The following is a 21,129-nucleotide window of genomic DNA, read 5'->3' as shown; positions in this document are numbered from 1 at the left end:
CCTCTCTCAGCCTCCAGATCAGACTACCTGCACCATGTGACTTCATGACTACCCAGATCCCTCTCTCAGCCTCCAGATCAGACTACCTACACCATGTGACTTCATGACTACCCAGATCCCTCTCTCAGCCTCCAGATCAGACTACCTGCACCATGTGACTTCATGACTACCCAGATCCTAGAGAGACGTGGAGAGAGAGGTGATTAGGTTCAGATGACCTACATAAATCACATCAACGTTTCTTGGTCGCGTACACATGTGCCTCTACTCCACAGATTGATAAGTTAGACACAGTGACAATTAAGTTAGCAACAACAACTAATTCAATTGTCAATAGCCACACCAAAAGTTGTGGTTACCCTAGCACTAACACACTTGATTCAACGAATCATCTCATCATCAAGGCTTTCATTACTAGCACTAACACACTTGATTCAACGAATCATCTCATCATCAAGGCTTTCATTACTAGCACTAACACACTTGATTCAACGAATCATCTCATCATCAAGGCTTTCATTACTAGCACTAACACACTTGATTCAACGAATCATCTCATCATCAAGGCTTTCATTACTAGCACTAACACACTTGATTCAACGAATCATCTCATCATCAAGGCTTTCATTACTAGCACTAACACACTTGATTCAACAAATCATCTCATCATCAAGGCTTTCATTACTAGCACTAACACACTTGATTCAACGAATCATCTCATCATCAAGGCTTTTATTACTTGAATCAGGTGTGTTAGTGCTAGGGCCCCGATGGGTCCCCAGGACCAGGATTGGAAAACACTGACCCAGAGAAACTCTACAGGTTGATCTAAATTGGAAACAGTGACGACAACTTTAATAAATGATCTTGTAGATCACCAGGCCGACAGCCAAGTGACTAAACAATGTACTGCTACTGTCATCCTCACAGTGACACTGTCCCCATTGTGTCCCTAGTGTCACACATTGTCCCAACTCTGGCATCTGTGGCATTCTTTACTGTCATAGACCTCCTACAGGACAACAGTGACCTTTCTGTTAAAACACCTTCAAGACAAGAACCAGAACAGCAGCATCACCTACAGCTGACTGACACAAATCCCTTCACAAGAAGAGGTGTGACGCTTGTCCTTTCAAGTCAATTTAACGTCATTGTCCCCTGGAGGGAAATACATACTGGGTTTCTGTCCCTCCCTCCCCCGTACCTGCTACTACACGGCTCATTGGTAGAGAGAGACGTGTGTGTGTGTGTGTGTGTGTGTGTGTGTGTGTGTGTGTGTGTGTGTGTGTGTGTGTGTGTGTGTGTGAGAGAGAGAGAGTGTGAGTGAGAGAGAGAGTTGGCTCCCTTCCTGCGTGGATGTTTTAAAGTGGTCCCATGCCCTGTCTATACCTCTACAACCACCCTGACAGCCACTAGACAGAGGGAGGAGAGGTTACTGGTGTCCTGAAGAACACCTTCAGAAGAAACACAGACAGGGAGAGAAAATAGGGCAACGGGGGATGAACAGGTGAGAACACAGATGTGCTATGAGTTCAACAGCTTCATACATGTGTCTCAGTGTATGTTGATGGGGTATGTGAGACTGCGTACTTCTTCAGAAAGCCTGTCCAGGTTACACAGGACATCGTGCCATGCCCACTAACTTCCACATTAGTCAAGTTGTAGTGCCAAGTATCACATCAGCTGTCCATCATCTGATCATTATCAATCCACTGGAAATCCGGATTTCTCCACAGCCTGTTTATTTGTTAACATTTCTGGTGAATTTACAGACCTATTTTACATGTTTGGTGACGTGGTGGTGAAAGAATGCTACTGCTTGTTAGTTACCTGCTGCTACTAGATGAACTGCAGGTTCATTATGAGACGGCTGTGTGTGTGTGTGTGTGTGTGTGTGTGTGTGTGTGTGTGTGTGTGTGTGTGTGTGTGTGTGTGTGTGTGTGTGTGCGCGCTACGGCGGCTGCGGTGACAGAAATGTGGTTGGCACACTCTGCAGGGTAAACCCTCTCTGGAGACATGGGGTGACAGAGGTATTTGGTAGGATGTGACATGATAGGGTGGGGGACAGTGGCGCGTGTAGCCAGAGGGAAGGACAGCCAGACAGAGGGACACGGTGACAGAATCACTCCGAGAGTGTGTGTTTGTTTATCCGTCTGTCAGTCTGTCCACCCACGGACTGCATGTGTCACAAACACTTAGGTTTTGTTGACTTGACCTTTGTTCTGACAGTAGACACTCAGGGTTCAGAGGGAGAAAGGTCAATTCTATACATATTCAGTCATAGGTACCTACAATCTACATTTGACTGTTGAACAGGGGGACAAGGGTAGGACTGAATGTAAACATACATGTACATAGTCAGTATCTGAATATGCTGATTCTTAAAAAATAAACACGCCTCTATTTGACCAGGAGATAAATCTTGAGGTTCAGACCCTCTTTTTCTAGAAACACCGGGCAAGAGGGTCCCAAAAGATAAATATACTATTCTCTGCTAAGAGAGAGAAAGCAGACTGGGAGTCAGGTAAATCCCTGATCAAAACTATGTTTGATCTCCTGGATAGCCTTTGAAGTTGAAAATAAGCTGAACTTAAGTCAAGATAAATAGTTCATCATAGCAGTAATATCAGGTGGTGGTGATGAATCAGTGTTCCATTCAAACACATGCAACAATAAACTACAGGTAAATACAGGATGATGAAAACAAGATATGGAGGGAGAGAGAGAGAGATTGGAGTGTGTCAGCACACGGCCACGGAACAGGTTGAGCTGCCTCTAACCAATCCCTGACACACACACACACACACACACACACACACACACACACACACACACACACACACACACACACACACACACACACACACACACACACACACACACACACACACACACACACACACACACACACACACGTCTCCGATACTCAAACACACACATCATGAAAACAAGTACACACCATCCTCTGACACTCACACCCAGCAAACACACACATGCACAAAACACACACTCACTGACACCAAAAGAATGTACACCTGCTGGATTTCATTATTGAAAACCTACAACTGCCAAGTCAAGTGCTACTGCTTTCCCTGTACCCATACACTTACAGCATATTCATTACACAGTTATTAGTTCTATTATATGATCAGATCAGAGTGTGTTGATCACGCACACAGTTTAGCAGATGTTATAGCGGGTGCAGTGAAATGCTTATGTTACTAGCTCCTAACAATGTAGTAAAATGTAGTAAAAGTCACCAAGTGCGCAAATGATGCCCCAAAAATATTTGACAAATCTTGAAACGTCAGAACGACTCTAATGAACCCAAATAGCACTGTAACAGTAATCCACATCTACACAGGATGAATGTCACGTCCTGGCCAGTATAAGGGTTAATTGTTATTGTAGTTTGGTCAGGACGTGGCAGAGGGTATTTGTTAAATGTGGTTCAGGGTGGTGTGTTTGTTGAAGGGGCATTTGATTTAAGTATTCCGGGGTTTGTTGGGCACTGTTTGATATTCATGTATTCTATGTTTAGTCTAGGTAGTCTGTTTCTATGTTTGGTTAATTGGGGTTGGGACTCTCAGTTGAAGGCAGGTGTTGTCTATCTGCCTTTGATTGAGAGTCCCATATATTAGGGTGTGTTTGTGTTTGTCATTTGTGGGAGATTGTTCTGTGTTTAGCCTTGTGCCTTGCCAGACTGTTTTGTTGATCGTTCGTTCTTTTGTTATTTTTGTACGTTCATTCTGAGTTAATAAACGTCAAGATGAGCATGCCTGCTGCGTTTTGGTCCTCCTTTACCAACGACAACCGTGACAATGAATTTACACAAGATATACTCAGAATGATACGTAGAGCAGTAAATATATTACAGTGAGATATATCAATAACCCAGTATATTAATAAATACACAGTGTGTATTAACAGTGTAACTAAAATGCAATGTACAGTAGTAGAAATATTAGAATGAGCTATGTTGAGAATACAGTATTTAAATACACATTACAAAACCCCATGACAAAATGGATAGAATTGCAGAAATATTGCGAAATATAAATATATTTGGTGTGTATAGACAGAATGGAAAGTATGAGATTGGTGTGTATGGACAGTATGTGAATGGTGTGTATGGACAGTATGTGAATGGTGTGTATAGACAGTATGTGAATGGTGTGTATAGACAGTATGGACCGTATGTGAATGGTGTGTATGGACAGTATGTGAATGGTGTGTATAGACAGTATGGACAGTATGTGAATGGTGTGTATAGACAGTATGGACAGTATGTGAATGGTGTGTGTATAGACAGTATGGACAGTATGTGAATGGTGTGTATGGACAGTATGTGAATGGTGTGTATGGACAGTATGTGAATGGTGTGTATAGACAGTATGTGAATGGTGTGTATAGACAGTATGGACCGTATGTGAATGGTGTGTATGGACAGTATGTGAATGGTGTGTATAGACAGTATGGACAGTATGTGAATGGTGTGTATGGACAGTATGTGAATGGTGTGTATAGACAGTATGGACAGTATGTGAATGGTGTGTATAGACAGTATGGACAGTATGTGAATGGTGTGTATAGACAGTATGTGAATGGTGTGTATAGACAGTATAGACAGTATGTGAATGGTGTGTATAGACAGTATGGACAGTGTGTGAATGGTGTGTATAGACAGTATGGACAGTATGTGAATGGTGTGTATAGACAGTATGTGAATGGTGTGTATAGACAGTATGTGAATGGTGTGTATGGACAGTATGTGAATGGTGTGTATAGACAGTATGGACAGTATGTGAATGGTGTGTATAGACAGTATGTGAATGGTGTGTATAGACAGTATGTGAATGGTGTGTATAGACAGTATGTGAATGGTGTGTATAGACAGTATATGAATGGTGTGTATAGACAGTATGGACAGTATGTGAATGGTGTGTATGGACAGTATGTGAATGGTGTGTATGGACAGTATGTGAATGGTGTGTATAGACAGTATGTGAATGGTGTGTATAGACAGTATGCGAATGGTGTGTATAGACAGTATGCGAATGGTGTATATAGACAGCATGTGAATGGTGTGTATAGACAGTATGGACAGTATGTGAATGGTGTGTGTATAGACAGTATGGACAGTATGTGAATGGTGTATATAGACAGTATGGACAGTATGTGAATGGTGTGTATAGACAGTATGTTCAGTATGTGAATGGTGTGTATGTTCAGTATGTGAATGGTGTGTATAGACAGTATGTGAATGGTGTGTATAGACAGTATGTGAATGGTGTGTATAGACAGTATGTTCATTATGTGAATGGTGTGTATAGACTGTATGTGAATGGTGTGTATAGACTGTATGTGAATGGTGTGTATAGACAGTATGGACAGTATGTGAATGGTGTGTATAGACAGTATGTGAATGGTGTGTATAGACAGTATGTGAATGGTGTGTATAGACAGTATGTTCATTATGTGAATGGTGTGTATAGACTGTATGTGAATGGTGTGTATAGACTGTATGTGAATGGTGTGTATAGACAGTATGGAAAGTATGTGAATGGTGTGTATAGACAGTATGGAAAGTATGTGAATGGTGTGTATGGACAGTATGGACAGTATAGACAGTATGGACAGTATGTGAATGGTGTGTATGGACAGTATGTGAATGGTGTGTATAGACAGTATGGAAAGTATGTGAATGGTGTGTATGGACAGTAGGGAAAGTATGTGAATGGTGTGTATGGACAGTAGGGACAGTATGTGAATGGTGTGTATAGACAGTATGTACAGTATGTGAATGGTGTGTATAGACAGTGTGTGAATGGTGTGTATAGACAGTATGGACAGTATGTGAATGGTGTGTATAGACAGTATGTGAATGGTGTGTATAGACAGTATGGACAGTATGTGAATGGTGTGTATAGACAGTATGGACAGTATGTGAATGGTGTGTATGTTCAGTATGTGAATGGTGTGTATAGACAGTATGTGAATGGTGTGTATAGACAGTATGTGAATGGTGTGTATAGACAGTATGTTCAGTATGTGAATGGTGTGTATAGACAGTATGTTCAGTATGTGAATGGTGTGTATGGACAGTATGTTCAGTATGTGAATGGTGTGTATAGACAGTATGGACAGTACGTGAATGATGTGTATAGACAGTATGGACAGTACGTGAATGGTGTGTATAGACAGTATGGAAAGTATGTGAATGGTGTGTATAGACAGTATGTTCAGTATGTGAATGGTGTGTATAGACAGTATGGACAGTATGTGAATGGTGTGTATAGACAGTATGTGAATGGTGTGTATAGACAGTATGTTCAGTATGTCAATGGTGTGTATAGACAGTATATGAATGGTGTGTATAGACAGTATGGACAGTATGTGAATGGTGTGTATAGACAGTATGGACAGTATGTGAATGGTGTGTATAGACAGTATGTTCAGTATGTGAATGGTGTGTATAGACAGTATAGACAGTATGTGAATGGTGTGTATAGACAGTATAGACAGTATGTGAATGGTGTGTATAGACAGTATAGACAGTATGTGAATGGTGTGTATAGACAGTATAGACAGTATGTGAATGGTGTGTATAGACAGTATGGACAGTATGTGAATGGTGTGTAGACAGTATAGACAGTATGTGAATAGAAAAGGTGTGTACAGCAGTAGTTATATAGGATGATCCATGACTAGAATACAGTATATACATATAAAGTGGGTGAAACAGTATGTAAACATTATTACAGTGACCAGTGTTCAATGACTATGAACTACTGTTTGTCTATTGTTTCCCCTCAGTCCTTCCCATTTACAGCAGTACTAGCTGCTAACCCCAATCTCCTGCATCCCAGCCTCCTGCATCCCAGCCCAGGTCAGACTACACGGCCATATAGTAGTGGCCCTTGTGGACAAATATCTCCTTCATGACCTGAAGACTATAGAGTTCAGGGTTCAGCTTAACACTGTGGCGCCTTCCTGCTCCCCAACAAGCCATCAAATCCTCACTCCTCAACCCCCTACCACCTCAAAGGAAGAGCCATCAGTGAGAGAGAGAGAGAGAAAGAAAAAGGGAGAGAAAGGGGGAGAGAAAGAGTTCTCACACAGAGAGGCGTCTACGTCAGTTTGCCTTTTTACGCCACATTGGCGTGTGACAGATGGTGCTCGGGTCAAGCAGAGTGGTCTCCAAGGCTTGGGGTCAGCGTGTATGGGTCAGTTGTAAACTTAGTAAAGAGGCCAGGGGGCTAGTAGCTGTTTAAACTGACTGACCTGGGAACAGGGGCAAACCAGCCTTCTAGGACCAGAGCCAGTCTCTCAAGAATAGTCACAATCTAAATCGGATCCAGAGTCAGAAAACCAAGTGTATCAGTTGTAACTTGAGCACAGAGAGGCTAGTGTTGTACTCTATAGTAGCTGTCCCTAACTGACCTCAGACCTGCGTGTTAGCATTCTAATCTAATTGTGTTCAATATCTAGTAATTCTATGTCCCTGACTGACATACAGTGTACGACTGGAGCAGGACAGTGTTGTACATTTGAGTCATTTAGCAGACACTCTTATCCTGAGCCACTTACAGTAGTGAGTGCATACATTTGATCTCGTACTGGTCCCCCGTGGGAATCGAACCCACAACCCTGGTGTGGCAAGCACCATGCTCTACCAATTGAGCTACAGGGGACTCCATAACCAGAGAGTCTCTATCTGAAGAAAAGTTACAGTTTAAATCTGATCCAGAATCAGATTTTTTCACTAGACAGAGACAGGTGTTAGGGTATGGGATCAAACGTTAGTTCAAAACCCATCACAAAGGAAAGGAGGATACAGACCTATCCATTGTTCTGGTCTCTGCACACTTTGTATGAATGAGATATTTTTGTATGGTAAAGATCAGACGCGCAATGGGCTAGTCTCTCACCACGTGTCTGTATAAAGAGCTGTGATTGGATAATCAGCCAATTGACCACAGGGATGGTAGGTGTGTAACAGAGGGCTGCTTTGTGTCCATGTGAGTGGGTTGTGACCTCACGGACATTATTAGTCAGAAAGTTCAAGGGTCACAGGGCTGGGTCACCTCATCAGTGCTGACTGAGGGAGGCGACGGCAGCTATGTGTCAATACCTATACGATCTACAAAGAGCAAGACAGAGAGTTAGTGTGTGTGTGAATCTCATCCAAAGGGATCTTGTCGGGCATCTAGAATCCCTTCCTCTGCAGTATGTTTAGAGAAAGATAGGAGAGGAAATAGACAACATTTCCTTTAGGGTTTAAACTGAACCTCAGACCTTAAAGCTCAGAGGAGGTATAGACATCTGTTAACACAGACTATTGTCTGGCCTGGCCATCGTCTGCCTCTCTTCTCCTCTCCCGGCCTCGCTCCCTGGGAATGTAGCAGCCAAGGCAGCTCTGGAGCGCGGAGGATTTAGCCTGGGTCGCATGAGTTGTACAGACACACTTTGGAGGTTTTGGGTTTGGAAATGCCCTGGAGGAGTGCAGAAAGTGCACCTGTTGTGGCGGTGGGGCCGGTAGGTGGGCAGGAGGCTCAGGTGTGTGTGTTTCTGTCTCTGCGTGTGTGTGTGTGTGTGTTTCTGTCTCTGCATGTGTGTGTGTGTGTGCCTGTGTCAAACAGGCTGTTATCTGTCTGTCTCGGTGGAAGGTTACACAAAGGACACAGTCGCTTTAGCAGCAGTGGAAACAGCCAATCTGACTCTGACCCCTGACCTCTAGGAATAGTAATCTGGCTCATTGCTCTCAAGTCTTTGTTTTCCTGGCAGGTGATGATTATCTAATGAGATGTATTAGTTAGGCCAGGGTTTCCCAAACCTCTCCTCAAGCACCCCTAGCCATTCCATCTATTTCATGTGTTTCAGTATAAGCACATCTGATTGGTCAACCAATCACCAAGCACTTCACGAGTTGATTCAGGTGTGCTAGTTCTTCGAATACATCCAATCAGTGGAAATGTTGAGGGTTTAGGAAACACTTCATTAGGAAGAAGAGATGAATGACTATGAAAGGTTTCACCAACTGCAATGCTATGAGGAGCCATTGCAGAAACCAATGTGTTGCAGATGCTCTCTCAACCATTGTGTGTTTACTGGTGTGTAGCCATCTCTGGTGGTGCTGGTGACCAGTGTTTACTGGTGTGTAGCCATCTCTGGTGGTGCTGGTGACCAGTGTTTACTGGTGTGTAGCTAGCCATCTCTGGTGGTGCTGGTGACCAGTGTTTACTGGTGTGTAGCCATCTCTGGTGGTGCTGGTGACCAGTGTTTACTGGTGTGTAGCCATCTCTGGTGGTGCTGGTGACCAGTGTTTACTGGTGTGTAGCCATCTCTGGTGGTGCTGGTGACCAGTGTTTACTGGTGTGTAGCCATCTCTGGTGGTGCTGGTGACCAGTGTTTACTGGTGTGTAGCTAGCCATCTCTGGTGGTGCTGGTGACCAGTGTTTACTGGTGTGTAGCCATCTCTGGTGGTGCTGGTGACCAGTGTTTACTGGTGTGTAGCTAGCCATCTCTGGTGGTGCTGGTGACCAGTGTTTACTGGTGTGTAGCCATCTCTGGTGGTGCTGGTGACCAGTGTTTACTGGTGTGTAGCCATCTCTGGTGGTGCTGGTGACCAGTGTTTACTGGTGTGTAGCCATCTCTGGTGGTGCTGGTGACCAGTGTTTACTGGTGTGTAGCCATCTCTGGTGGTGCTGGTGAACAGTGTTTACTGGTGTGTAGCCATCTCTGGTGGTGCTGGTGAACAGTGTTTACTGGCGAGCCAGAGACTAACCCAGTTAGGGAGTCTGAAGGAACACACAATGCTGAGTTCCTAGGGAGAGAGATAGTATGCTGAGTTACTAGGGAGAGAGATAGTATGCTGAGTTACTAGGGAGAGAGATAGTATGCTGAGTTACTAGGGAGAGAGATAGTATGCTGAGTTACTAGGGAGAGAGATAGTATGCTGAGTTACTAGGGAGAGAGATAGTATGCTGAGTTACTAGGGAGAGAGATAGTATGCTGAGTTCCTAGGGAGAGAGATAGTATGCTGAGTTCCTAGGGAGAGAGATAGTATGCTGAGTTACTAGGGAGAGAGATAGTATGCTGAGTTCCTAGGGAGAGAGATAGTATGCTGAGTTCCTAGGGAGAGAGATAGTATGCTGAGTTACTAGGGGAGAGAGATAGTATGCTGAGTTCCTAGGGAGAGAGATAGTATGCTGAGTTCCTAGGGAGAGAGATAGTATGCTGAGTTCCTAGGGAGAGAGATAGTATGCTGAGTTACTAGGGAGAGAGATAGTATGCTGAGTTACTAGGGAGAGAGATAGTATGCTGAGTTCCTAGGGAGAGAGATAGTATGCTGAGTTCCTAGGGAGAGAGATAGTATGCTGAGTTCCTAGGGAGAGAGATAGTATGCTGAGTTCCTAGGGAGAGAGATAGTATGCTGAGTTACTAGGGAGAGAGATAGTATGCTGAGTGCCTAGCTACTAGAGTGCTTTTATGCTGGGACCTTGTCTTCTAATGGAACAATGCTAGTAGTCTAAAGCATTAATTACAGTCTGATCTCCACTACTACAGAGCAGAGATCAGTCCTCCAGGGTATAACACTGTTACCCCTGTTAGATTCACTGCAGCAGTGCAGCAGTGCAGCATCCCACTAGCATTGGGCTCAAGCAGTTTCTATGGATTTACTGCAGTGTACAGCACTAGGGACGTGTATACATAACAATCAGAAAATATCACCTCAGCAGCCATGGAACACTGGTGTTGAGGTCTATCTGCCCCCTGTGACCCCCTCCTCTTACCCCATCCCCCTAGCTGCTGTCCTGTGAGATGAAACAGGAGCACCCCCACGCACCACCCATCCTAACTCCACTGTCAGTGCCCCCCTCCCCTGACCACAGCTGGACCCTGTTACCCACAATGCACCGAGTAAGGGTCGTCCCTCAACATGACAGCGCCATCCCATAAACCAGGGCCCCCCTAGACAGGACGGAGAGCAGCAAATGATAAATGGGTAAAAGGAGGAAAGGGGATTATTGAGAGAAAATGGAGGGAGTAAAGTAGAACGGAAGAAAAGAGAGTAGAGTTCTGGGGGAGTTTCTGAATTCTTACGGGACAATCCACGAAGACACTTATTGTTGGTGCCCCTGGATAGTTTGGTAAACTGAAAATCCACCTTTAAGTGTGGTGCACAGTTAATGAAAACATGTAGCTAGGTTAGTGAAGTATACAGTCAATGAAAACATGTAGCTAGGTTAGTGAAGTATACAGTCAATGAAAACATGTAGCTAGGTTAGTGAAGTATACAGTCAATGAAAACATGGAGCTAGGTTAGTGAAGTATGAAGTTAATGAAAGCATGTAGCTAGGTTAGTGAAGTATACAGTTAATGAAAACATGTAGCTAGGTTAGTGAAGTATACAGTTACTGAAAACATGTAGCTAGGTTAGTGAAGTATACAGTCAATGAAAACATGGAGCTAGGTTAGTGAAGTATGAAGTTAATGAAAACATGTAGCTAGGTTAGTGAAGTATACAGTTAATGAAAACATGTAGCTAGGTTAGTGAAGTATACAGTTACTGAAAACATGGAGCTAGGTTAGTGAAGTATACAGTTACTGAAAACATGTAGCTAGGTTAGTGAAGTATACAGTCAATGAAAACATGGAGCTAGGTTAGTGAAGTATACAGTCAATGAAAACATGGAGCTAGGTTAGTGAAGTATGAAGTTAATGAAAACATGTAGCTAGGTTAGTGAAGTATACAGTTACTGAAAACATGTAGCTAGGTTAGTGAAGTATACAGTCAATGAAAACATGGAGCTAGGTTAGTGAAGTATGAAGTTAATGAAAACATGTAGCTAGGTTAGTGAAGTATACAGTTAATGAAAACATGTAGCTAGGTTAGTGAAGTATACAGTTACTGAAAACATGGAGCTAGGTTAGTGAAGTATACAGTTACTGAAAACATGTAGCTAGGTTAGTGAAGTATACAGTCAATGAAAACATGTAGCTAGGTTAGTGAAGTATGAAGTAAATGAGAACATGTAGCTAGGTTAGTGAAGTATGAAGTTAATGAAAACATGTAGCTAGGTTAGTGGAGTATACAGTTAATGAAAACATGTAGCTAGGTTAGTGAAGTATACAGTCAATGAAAACATGTAGCTAGGTTAGTGGAGTATACAGTTAATGAAAACATGTAGCTAGGTTAGTGAAGTATACAGTTAATGAAAACATGTAGCTAGGTTAGTGAAGTATACAGTTAATGAAAACATGTAGCTAGGTTAGTGGAGTATACAGTCAATGAAAACATGTAGCTAGGTTAGTGAAGTATACAGTTAATGAAAACATGGAGCTAGGTTAGTGAAGTATGCAGTATAATAATGTCAGCTATGCTAACGACAGTGTTGTGCAACGTGTGTAATGCGATGCAGAGTATTTTGTACTTGTGTAAGAAATGTGCTGAAGTATTTATGATGTTGTGCACCGTTGGCCACACTTGTTTAACTTGCCGTTGAATCTATAAGGGTTGAGGAGGGAGGGAGGGAGGGAGCAGGGAAGTGTTGATGGAGAGAAGGAGGTAGAGACTAATATGAAAGAGATGGGGGAGGAAGAGAAAGAAATTGAAGAACTTGTTTTCCCTCTTCTGCAATACGATCAAGGCTTTCGGTGACCATGCCAAGTACACTTGCAGCTTGTTATCCAGTGAATGATAATAACAAATGTAAATTATAAACTGCTTTTCTCTCCCAAGGTGCTATGCAACCTAGTAGTAAGCAGAGATGGATCTTGACATCGGTGAAAGCACAGTTGGCGAAGAATCTTCAGTCTGACACAAATAACTTTCTGTCCGTTCTGACTTTACTGGAACAAGCCTTAGAGAGAGTTCAGTCAAAGATGAATCAGGCAATATAGAGAATAGAGAGAAGAAAAGCAAGGAGGGGTAATGATTTTACGACATCTGTCAGGGACAATGAACCTTTGGCAGCCACAGTATCTTTGTAGTGGTGTGAAGCGGGGGTTACGGCGGCAATACCGTGAAACGAACTTTGCAAGCTGCTGCACAGAACTCTCTCTCTGGTATATTTCAGGCCCACCACAAGAAAAGGGCCTGCTCAGGCCACATCCCAACATGCTATCCCAGCTCTCACTACCAGCCTGATGGATGGCAGGAGATTTTATTCCTTCAAACGGGCGCTTAACGAATGTCAGGTCTGTTCGCCTCCACATCCTTCCTTTCTCACTAGGCTCTGATGTTTAATCTTCCTCTCTCTCTCTCTCTCTCTCCTGATCTTTCTCTCATTGACCCCCGTTGTCTGAGATTGATGGTTTTGACCGGGACTGCCCCCTGCTAGGACAGCGTGAGGGCCGTACCATTAGTGAACCGCAGCCAGGGGAATGAGGGAAAGATGACACAGTGTTAAGATCTTAGAAGTGACGGGGGATCAAGTTACCGCTCTGTGGGGGGGATCAAGTTACCGCTCTGTGGGGGGGATCAAGTTACCGCTCTGTGGGGGGGATCAAGTTACCGCTCTTGGGGGGATCAAGTTACCGCTCTGTGGGGGGGATCAAGGGGAGATAGATGTAATTTAGTTGATGTCTGCACACGCACACAAAGCTTCACAATACAGCCTCTCCACATGGCCCTGGCTCCTGTCCTTTCGCTGGAGTTAAGGGCTCTTGACATTGGGCCCTGGGCCTGGGAGGCCCTGTGAAGCTATAATTGCTGAGGCTTCACGACTCTCTCTCATGCAGGCTCGACCTTTAAACCCATGTCAGCCTCCACTTGACTGACTAGTGACAGGACCGACCCTTCTTTCTGTTTCTCCCTGCTTGTTGGACCTTTGTTTTCTATCCCTCTCTCCTTTTGGTTCCCCCTGTTTTCTTGCTTTTACCTCTATGTCTTGAGAAGAAAAAGAGGGACAGAGAGTGAGAGAGCAGGGAGAGAGAGAGAAAGTCCTTTCATTTCTCCGTTCCTCTTCTGTTTATTTACATTTTCAGCACTCAGCCACATGTTTTTCTTGCACAGTGTTACGCAGAGATGTTGCCATGCATACTCTCCTCTACCACAGCCTAGCTAGGCTAGCTCCTGGCCTGAAGCACCGGCAGCGCCGCACATTCATCTGCTTTTTATAATACATACGGTCCAATTCAAACCCAGAGAGCACAGATGTTACAACTCTAGTTGTGTAATGAGAGTAGGAACAAAGAAAGCCCTACTCCCATAGAGATACATATTGTTATGTACTGTATGTCCTCTCTAGTGTTCTGTGTCATTCTGTGCTTACTCCATCCACACATACAGTCAGTCAAGTCCCTAGTCAGTTGAGATTTTCCCCGTTTTTCTTGGGAAATATAAAGCTTTCCTAAAGGGGAAACGTCCTCTTAATCTAATGTTGCAAGAGCCGAGTGTGTGTTTGTAGACAGATGAGACTCGGAGGAAGCTTCCTTTCAAACTCAGCTGCTGCACAGGAATGTTTCAAGTTTAAACAGAGAGGAGGCAAAGAGCGGTGGAGACAGCAGAGAGGAAATGACAAGCCCTAGGAGGAGAGAAGCTGATGCTCAACGGCTGCATTCCTCCCAGGATGATAGCAGACCTGGGTTCAACCACTGTCCGAAATCTTCCAAATACTTTTCTCTAGTATTTGAAATACTATTTGAACCCAGGTGTGGAACAGACATGACTGTGTGTCAGGTGGTGGAGTCTGTATTCTATACATTTCTAATCGCACCGTTCTGAACGTTTCACCTTTTATTTCACCTTTATTTAACCAGGTAGGCTAGTTGAGAACAAGTTCTCATTTACAACTGTGACCTGGCCAAGATAAAGCAAAGCAGTGCGACACAAACAACAACACAGTTACACAATAAATAGGCCATGGTGGCGAAGTAATTACAATATAGCAATTAAACACTGGAATGGTAGGATGTGCAGAAGATGAGTGTGCAAGTAGAGATACTGGGGTGCAAAGGAGCAAGATAAATAAATACAATATGGGGATGAGGTAGGTAGACAGATGGGCTGTTTACAGATGGGCTATGTACAGGTGCAGTGATCTGTGAGCTGCTCTGACAGCTGGTGCTTAAAGTTAGTGAGGGAGATATGAGTCTCCAGCTTCAGTGATTTTTGCAATTCGTTCCAGTCAGTCATTGGCAGCAGAGAACTGGAAGGAAAGGCGGCAAAGGAGGAATTGGCTTTTGGGGTGACCAGTGAGATATACCAGCCGGAGCGCATGCTACGAGTGGGTGCTGCTATGGTGACCAGTGAGCTGAGATAAGGCGGGGCTTTACTGAGCAAAGACCTATAGATGACCTGGAGCCAGTGGGTTTGGCGACGAGTATGAAGCGAGGGCCAGACAACGAGAGCATACAGGTCGCAGTGGTGGGTAGTATATTAGGTTTTGGTGACAAAACGGATGGCACTGTGATAGATTACATCCAATTTGCTGAGTAGAGTGTTGGAGGCTATTTTGTAAATGACATCGCCCAAGTCAAGGATCGGTAGGATAGTCAGTTTTACGAGGGTATGTTTAGCAGCATGAGTGAAAGAGGCTTTGTTGCGAAATAGGAAGCCGATTCTAGATTTAACTTTGGATTGGAGATGCTTAATGTGAGTCTGGAAGGAGAGTTTACAGTCTAACCAGACACCTATGTATTTGTAGTTGTCCACATATTCTAAGTCAGAAACAAAACCTCACTGAATACACCCCATCTGTCTGTCTGTCTGTCTGTCTGTCTGTCTGTCTGTCTGTCTGTCTGTCTGTCTGTCTGTCTGTCTGTCTGTCTGTCTGTCTGTCTGTCTGTCTGTCTGTCTGTCTGTCTGTCTGTCTGTCTGTCTGTCTGTCTATTTCCTCTCTGCCTGCCCCGGCCTCATGGCTCCCTCTCTGCCTGCCCCGGCCTCATGGCTCCCTCTCTGCCTGCCCCGGCCTCATGGCTCCCTCTGGGCTATCAGATTCTCTGGACCCTGGTCAGAATGAGGCACAGTAAAATAAACATAGACCCCAGAGAGCAAGAATCACAACATTGGGTTTCTTTGGAAAATATTCCAAACTTCATCTACATAGCTCCCCTCCTTACGTCTCTCTCGCTTTCTTTCATGTCCTCCCCTCTCTCTCCACCTCTCCCGACACTCATACCTCCATCTATACTGCATGTCCTCCCCTCTCTCTCCTCCTCTCCCGACACTCATACCTCCATCTATACTGCATGTCCTCCCCTCTCTCTCCTCCTCTCCCGACACTCATACCTCCATCTATACTGCATGTCCTCCCCTCTCTCTCCTCCTCTCCCGACACTCATACCTCCATCTATACTGCATGTCCTCCCCTCTCTCTCCTCCTCTCCCGACACTCATACCTCCATCTATACTGCATGTCCTCCCCTCTCTCTCCTCCTCTCCTGACACTCATACCTCCATCTATACTGCATGTCCTCCCCTCTCTCTCCTCCTCTCCTGACACTCATACCTCCATCTATACTGCATGTCCTCCCCTCTCTCTCCTCCTCTCCCGACACTCATACATCCATCTATACTGCATGTCCTCCCCTCTCTCTCCTCCTCTCCCGACACTCATACCTCCATCTATACTGCATGTCCTCCCCTCTCTCTCCTCCTCTCCTGACAGTCATACCTCCATCTATACTGCATGTCCTCCCCTCTCTCTCCTCCTCTCCTGACAGTCATACCTCCATCTATACTGCATGTCCTCCCCTCTCTCTCATCCTCTCCCGACACTCATACCTCCATCTATACTGCATGTCCTCCCCTCTCTCTCCTCCTCTCCCGACAGTCATACCTCCATCTATACTGCATGTCCTCCCCTCTCTCTCATCCTCTCCCGACACTCATACCTCCATCTATACTGCATGTCCTCCCCTCTCTCTCCTCCTCTCCCGACAGTCATACCTCCATCTATACTGCATGTCCTCCCCTCTCTCTCCTCCTCTCCCGACACTCATACCTCCATCTATACTGCATGTCCTCCCCTCTCTCTCCTCCTCTCCCGACACTCATACCTCCATCTATACTGCATGTCCTCCCCTCTCTCTCCTCCTCTCCCGACACTCATACCTCCATCTATACTGCATGTCCTCCCCTCTCTCTCCTCCTCTCCCGACACTCATACCTCCATCTATACTGCATGTCCTCCCCTCTCTCTCATCCTCTCCCGACACTCATACCTCCATCTATACTGCATGTCCTCCCCTCTCTCTCCTCCTCTCCCGACACTCATACCTCCATCTATACTGCATGTCCTCCCCTCTCTCTCCTCCTCTCCTGACACTCATACCTCCATCTATACTGCATGTCCTCCCCTCTCTCTCCTCCTCTCCTGACAGTCATACCTCCATCTATACTGCATGTCCTCCCCTCTCTCTCCTCCTCTCCCGACACTCATACCTCCATCTATACTGCATGGCTCCCTTGATCTTGTGTATTCTGGCCCTGCTCCCCTACACCCGTCCCCCGTCTCTTGCCTGTATCCTCCAGCGCCTGATTGGCTACCTCTGTTCAGAGAAAGGTGTGATTGGCTGATGTTTGTTCTATACCGCTTCAGACGCATACCACACAAATGCATACTGCTGTATGTGTCTACGTTGTGACAGACCTCTGTTCAAATAGTATTTTTTTCTTTTAAATACTTTGGGTGCTCGATTGAGTCTGCCTGGAGTGCCAGATAATCGGGGATTGCACTTTAGGGACTATTCCATTGGTTCCATTGCGCCAGGCAAGCTTGCAAAATGTCTGTTTTACCATCCTCCAACTGTTGCTAGTTTCCCTTTCCCCAGCCTTCATCCCCTGTTATTCTTTCCCAATCCCTTTTTCTCTTTTCTCTACACACAGCACAGCAGATCCATCCAGCCACACAGCACAGCAGATCCATTCAGCCACACAGCACAGCAGATCCATCCAGCCACACAGCACAGCATATCCATCCAGCCACACAGCACAGCAGATCCATTCAGCCACACAGCACAGCAGATCCATCCAGCCACACAGCACAGCAGATCCATCCAGCCACACAGCACAGCATATCCATCCAGCCACACAGCACAGCATATCCATCCAGCCACACAGCACAGCAGATCCATCCAGCCACACAGCACAGCATATCCATCCAGCCACACAGCACAGCAGATCCATCCAGCCACACAGCACAGCAGATCCATCCAGCCACACAGCACAGCAGATCCATCCAGCCACACAGCACAGCATATCCATCCAGCCACACAGCACAGCATATCCATCCAGCCACACAGCACAGCAGATCCATCCAGCCACACAGCACAGCAGATCCATCCAGCCACACAGCACAGCATATCCATCCAGCCACACAGCACAGCATATCCATCCAGCCACACAGCACAGCAGATCCATCCAGCCACACAGCACAGCAGATCCATCCAGCCACACAGCACAGCAGATCCATCCAGCCACACAGCACAGCAGATCCATCCAGCCACACAGCACAGCAGATCCATCCAGCCACACAGCACAGCAGATCCATCCAGCCACACAGCACAGCAGATCCATCCAGCCACACAGCACAGCAGATCCATCCAGCCACACAGCACAGCAGATCCATCCAGCCACACAGCACAGCAGATCCATCCAGCCACACAGCACAGCATATCCATCCAGCCACACAGCACAGCATATCCATCCAGCCACACAGCACAGCATATCCATCCAGCCACACAGCACAGCAGATCCATTCAGCCACACAGCACAGCATATCCATCCAGCCACATAGCACAGCAGATCCATCCAGCCACATAGCACAGCATATCCATCCAGCCACATAGCACAGCATATCCATCCAGCACAGCATATCCATCCAGCACAGCATATCCATCCAGCCACATAGCACAGCATATCCATCCAGCCACACAGCACAGCATATCCATCCAGCCACACAGCACAGCATATCCATAAAGCCAGACAGCATGACTATTATAGGCTGTATATCATGAGAAGAGCCCGGGTTCATGTCTCTCTGTTGACTATTATAGGCTGTATATCATGAGAAGAGCCCGGGTTCATGTCTCTCTGTTGACTATTATAGGCTGTATATCATGAGAAGAGTCCTGGTTCATGTCTCTCTGTTGACTATTATAGGCTGTATATCATGAGAAGAGCCCGGGTTCATGTCTCTCTGTTGACTATTATAGGCTGTATATCATGAGAAGAGCCCGGGTTCATGTCTCTCTGTTGACTATTATAGGCTGTATATCATGAGAAGAGTCCGGGTTCATGTCTCTCTGTTGACTATTATAGGCTGTATATCATGAGAAGAGCCCGGGTTCATGTCTCTCTGTTGACTTTATGGCTGAACCGAAGGAAAAACTCAAGCCACGTTTTAGAAACTTCAGCAAAGTCACACATAAGCCGAATGAAGTCATAGTTAAGAACCTGCTAGTAGAAAACTCTATTTAATTTAGAATAACTTTATTTTCCTGTGAGGGAAGTTCTATACACATGTAATGTTGAAGTGCAGTTCAGACGGACCACCAGTTAGTTACATGAGCAGAAATCCATTACAATCCACTGAATTCCATTATCAGTCCATTATAATGTATTCCCCCAGGTGTTGTGTTTAAACCCATGGGATAACTGCGACCCCTCACCCCTACTACCCATTACACTGTGGTCACATGGCAGACTGTACCTCCATCAGATGCTATCTTCACTGTCTGAACAAGATTTTCCAGAAACAATTACTAGGCCTATACCTAATGCTGACTGGGTCCAACACAGTACTTTTTGCATTGTTCGCAAAAAGAAAAGCTAAGTTAGTACTTTTTGCACTGTTGGCAGAAGTTAAGAGGTATTTCTCACAGAGTTAGCAGGTGTTGGCTGTCGATAGTTGTTAGTGAGTTAGCTGCTGGCTACTTTGTTAACCTGACCCAATGGCACAATACTAAAGCTACTTTATTGGTATTTGGCTGTAGAACAATACATCTCTGCCCAGCCTTGGCTTTAACATGTAATGACTTGGAACAATAGGAATGTGTAGCTCAGGGAAAGCATCCAAGATATTACCACTACACCTCTCTTCTTTAACGTCATCCGGTTTCAAGGAACTACAGAGGAAAAAAACTTTTTCATATCAAGTGTTATGATTTCCAGGAAGAGTGGAAAGAGAAAAGAGAGGTATGCTGAAAGAGGAGGAAAATACATACCACAGTGGTGGCGTGATGTTAAGGGATGATACTGGGCTAGAAATTAACTTTGATGGCCTTTGTGTGTCCCCCCCACCTTCCTCTTTCCCCTGCCTCCCAGCTCTTACATCTCCTCTCCTACTCTTGACATTCGAGGCCGTGTTTTTCAGTAAAGAAAATGTACAAGCGAAATAAAGAACTGTAAACGAGAACAGGGAAACTCCAGAGGGGAAAAACAGATCGCAGATATGCAGTGCAAGTGTACTCGGTGGCTCCGTTTCAACCGTAATATCTACTTGGCACAAGCCCTGTGCAGTTTTGGTAGTTTTATACGGCCGCAACTAAAACCGGCTTTTGGAGGAAAAGATCGCATGGCTGCCAGTGAATTAATGAAACGCTAGCCGCAAGAATGTAAAAAACCTGCTCTGTTTCCTTCTGCAAAGTTCATCATATGTCATGTCCATCATCAGTGGGGCTCAGTGGTTATAACAGTGTTATTACACACAGGCGCATACAGCTTGTGTTGCTGCTGAGAGTAGGAGCTGGAACGAGAGAGAACAGAGATAGAGTGAGGGATAAAGGTGAAGATGATGATGGTTCATTCATCGTTAGAGAGACAAGGAAGCAGAGCCAACTTTTCGGACAGATAAACGTGGATAAAAGATTTCCAGACTCTGGCAACAACGTGGCAATGGCACACAACCAAACAACCAGATTATTCTTCAATGTGACGCAGAAGCAACTAGACTAAGTGGAATAAATTCAATCAGTAATTAACTAGAACAGCGTGATCAGCTATAAGATAATGACTTGTGTGGGCAGGCGGCTACAGTATGACCTAATGCAGGACGTGATAATGTGTCTCTCTGCAGGCAAAAGACTCATATATCAAAGAGTTAGCAGAGAGAGAGAGGACCTTGAGAATGACTGGCAATGTTAGGAAAAAGTGGAAGGGTAAGGGAGGAAGTTACCGTA

General features: G+C 45.0%; 2 protein-coding genes across 4 annotated transcripts in view; one reads left to right on the top strand and one right to left on the bottom strand.

The window, feature by feature from the left end:
• Positions 1-21,129, bottom strand: part of coro7 (coronin 7) — a 258,173-nt gene that overhangs the window by 93,689 nt on the left and 143,355 nt on the right. The gene's annotated exons all lie outside the window — the stretch shown is intronic.
• The window catches only part of LOC106606495 (vasorin), a 51,108-nt gene that overhangs the window by 20,532 nt on the left and 9,447 nt on the right, over positions 1-21,129 (top strand). The window contains exon 2 of one of the 3 annotated variants that reach the window (XM_045719875.1): positions 13,083-13,203. The exons of the other annotated variants lie outside the window; for them this stretch is intronic. The gene's annotated coding sequence lies outside the window, so the exon portion shown is untranslated. The remainder of the gene's footprint in view (positions 1-13,082; positions 13,204-21,129) is intronic. 3 annotated transcript variants of the gene reach the window in all.

This window comes from Salmo salar, chromosome ssa06 (assembly GCF_905237065.1).
Source record: "Salmo salar chromosome ssa06, Ssal_v3.1, whole genome shotgun sequence".
Taxonomy (NCBI): domain Eukaryota; kingdom Metazoa; phylum Chordata; class Actinopteri; order Salmoniformes; family Salmonidae; genus Salmo; species Salmo salar.
This window is presented reverse-complemented; position numbering and strand designations above follow the sequence as displayed.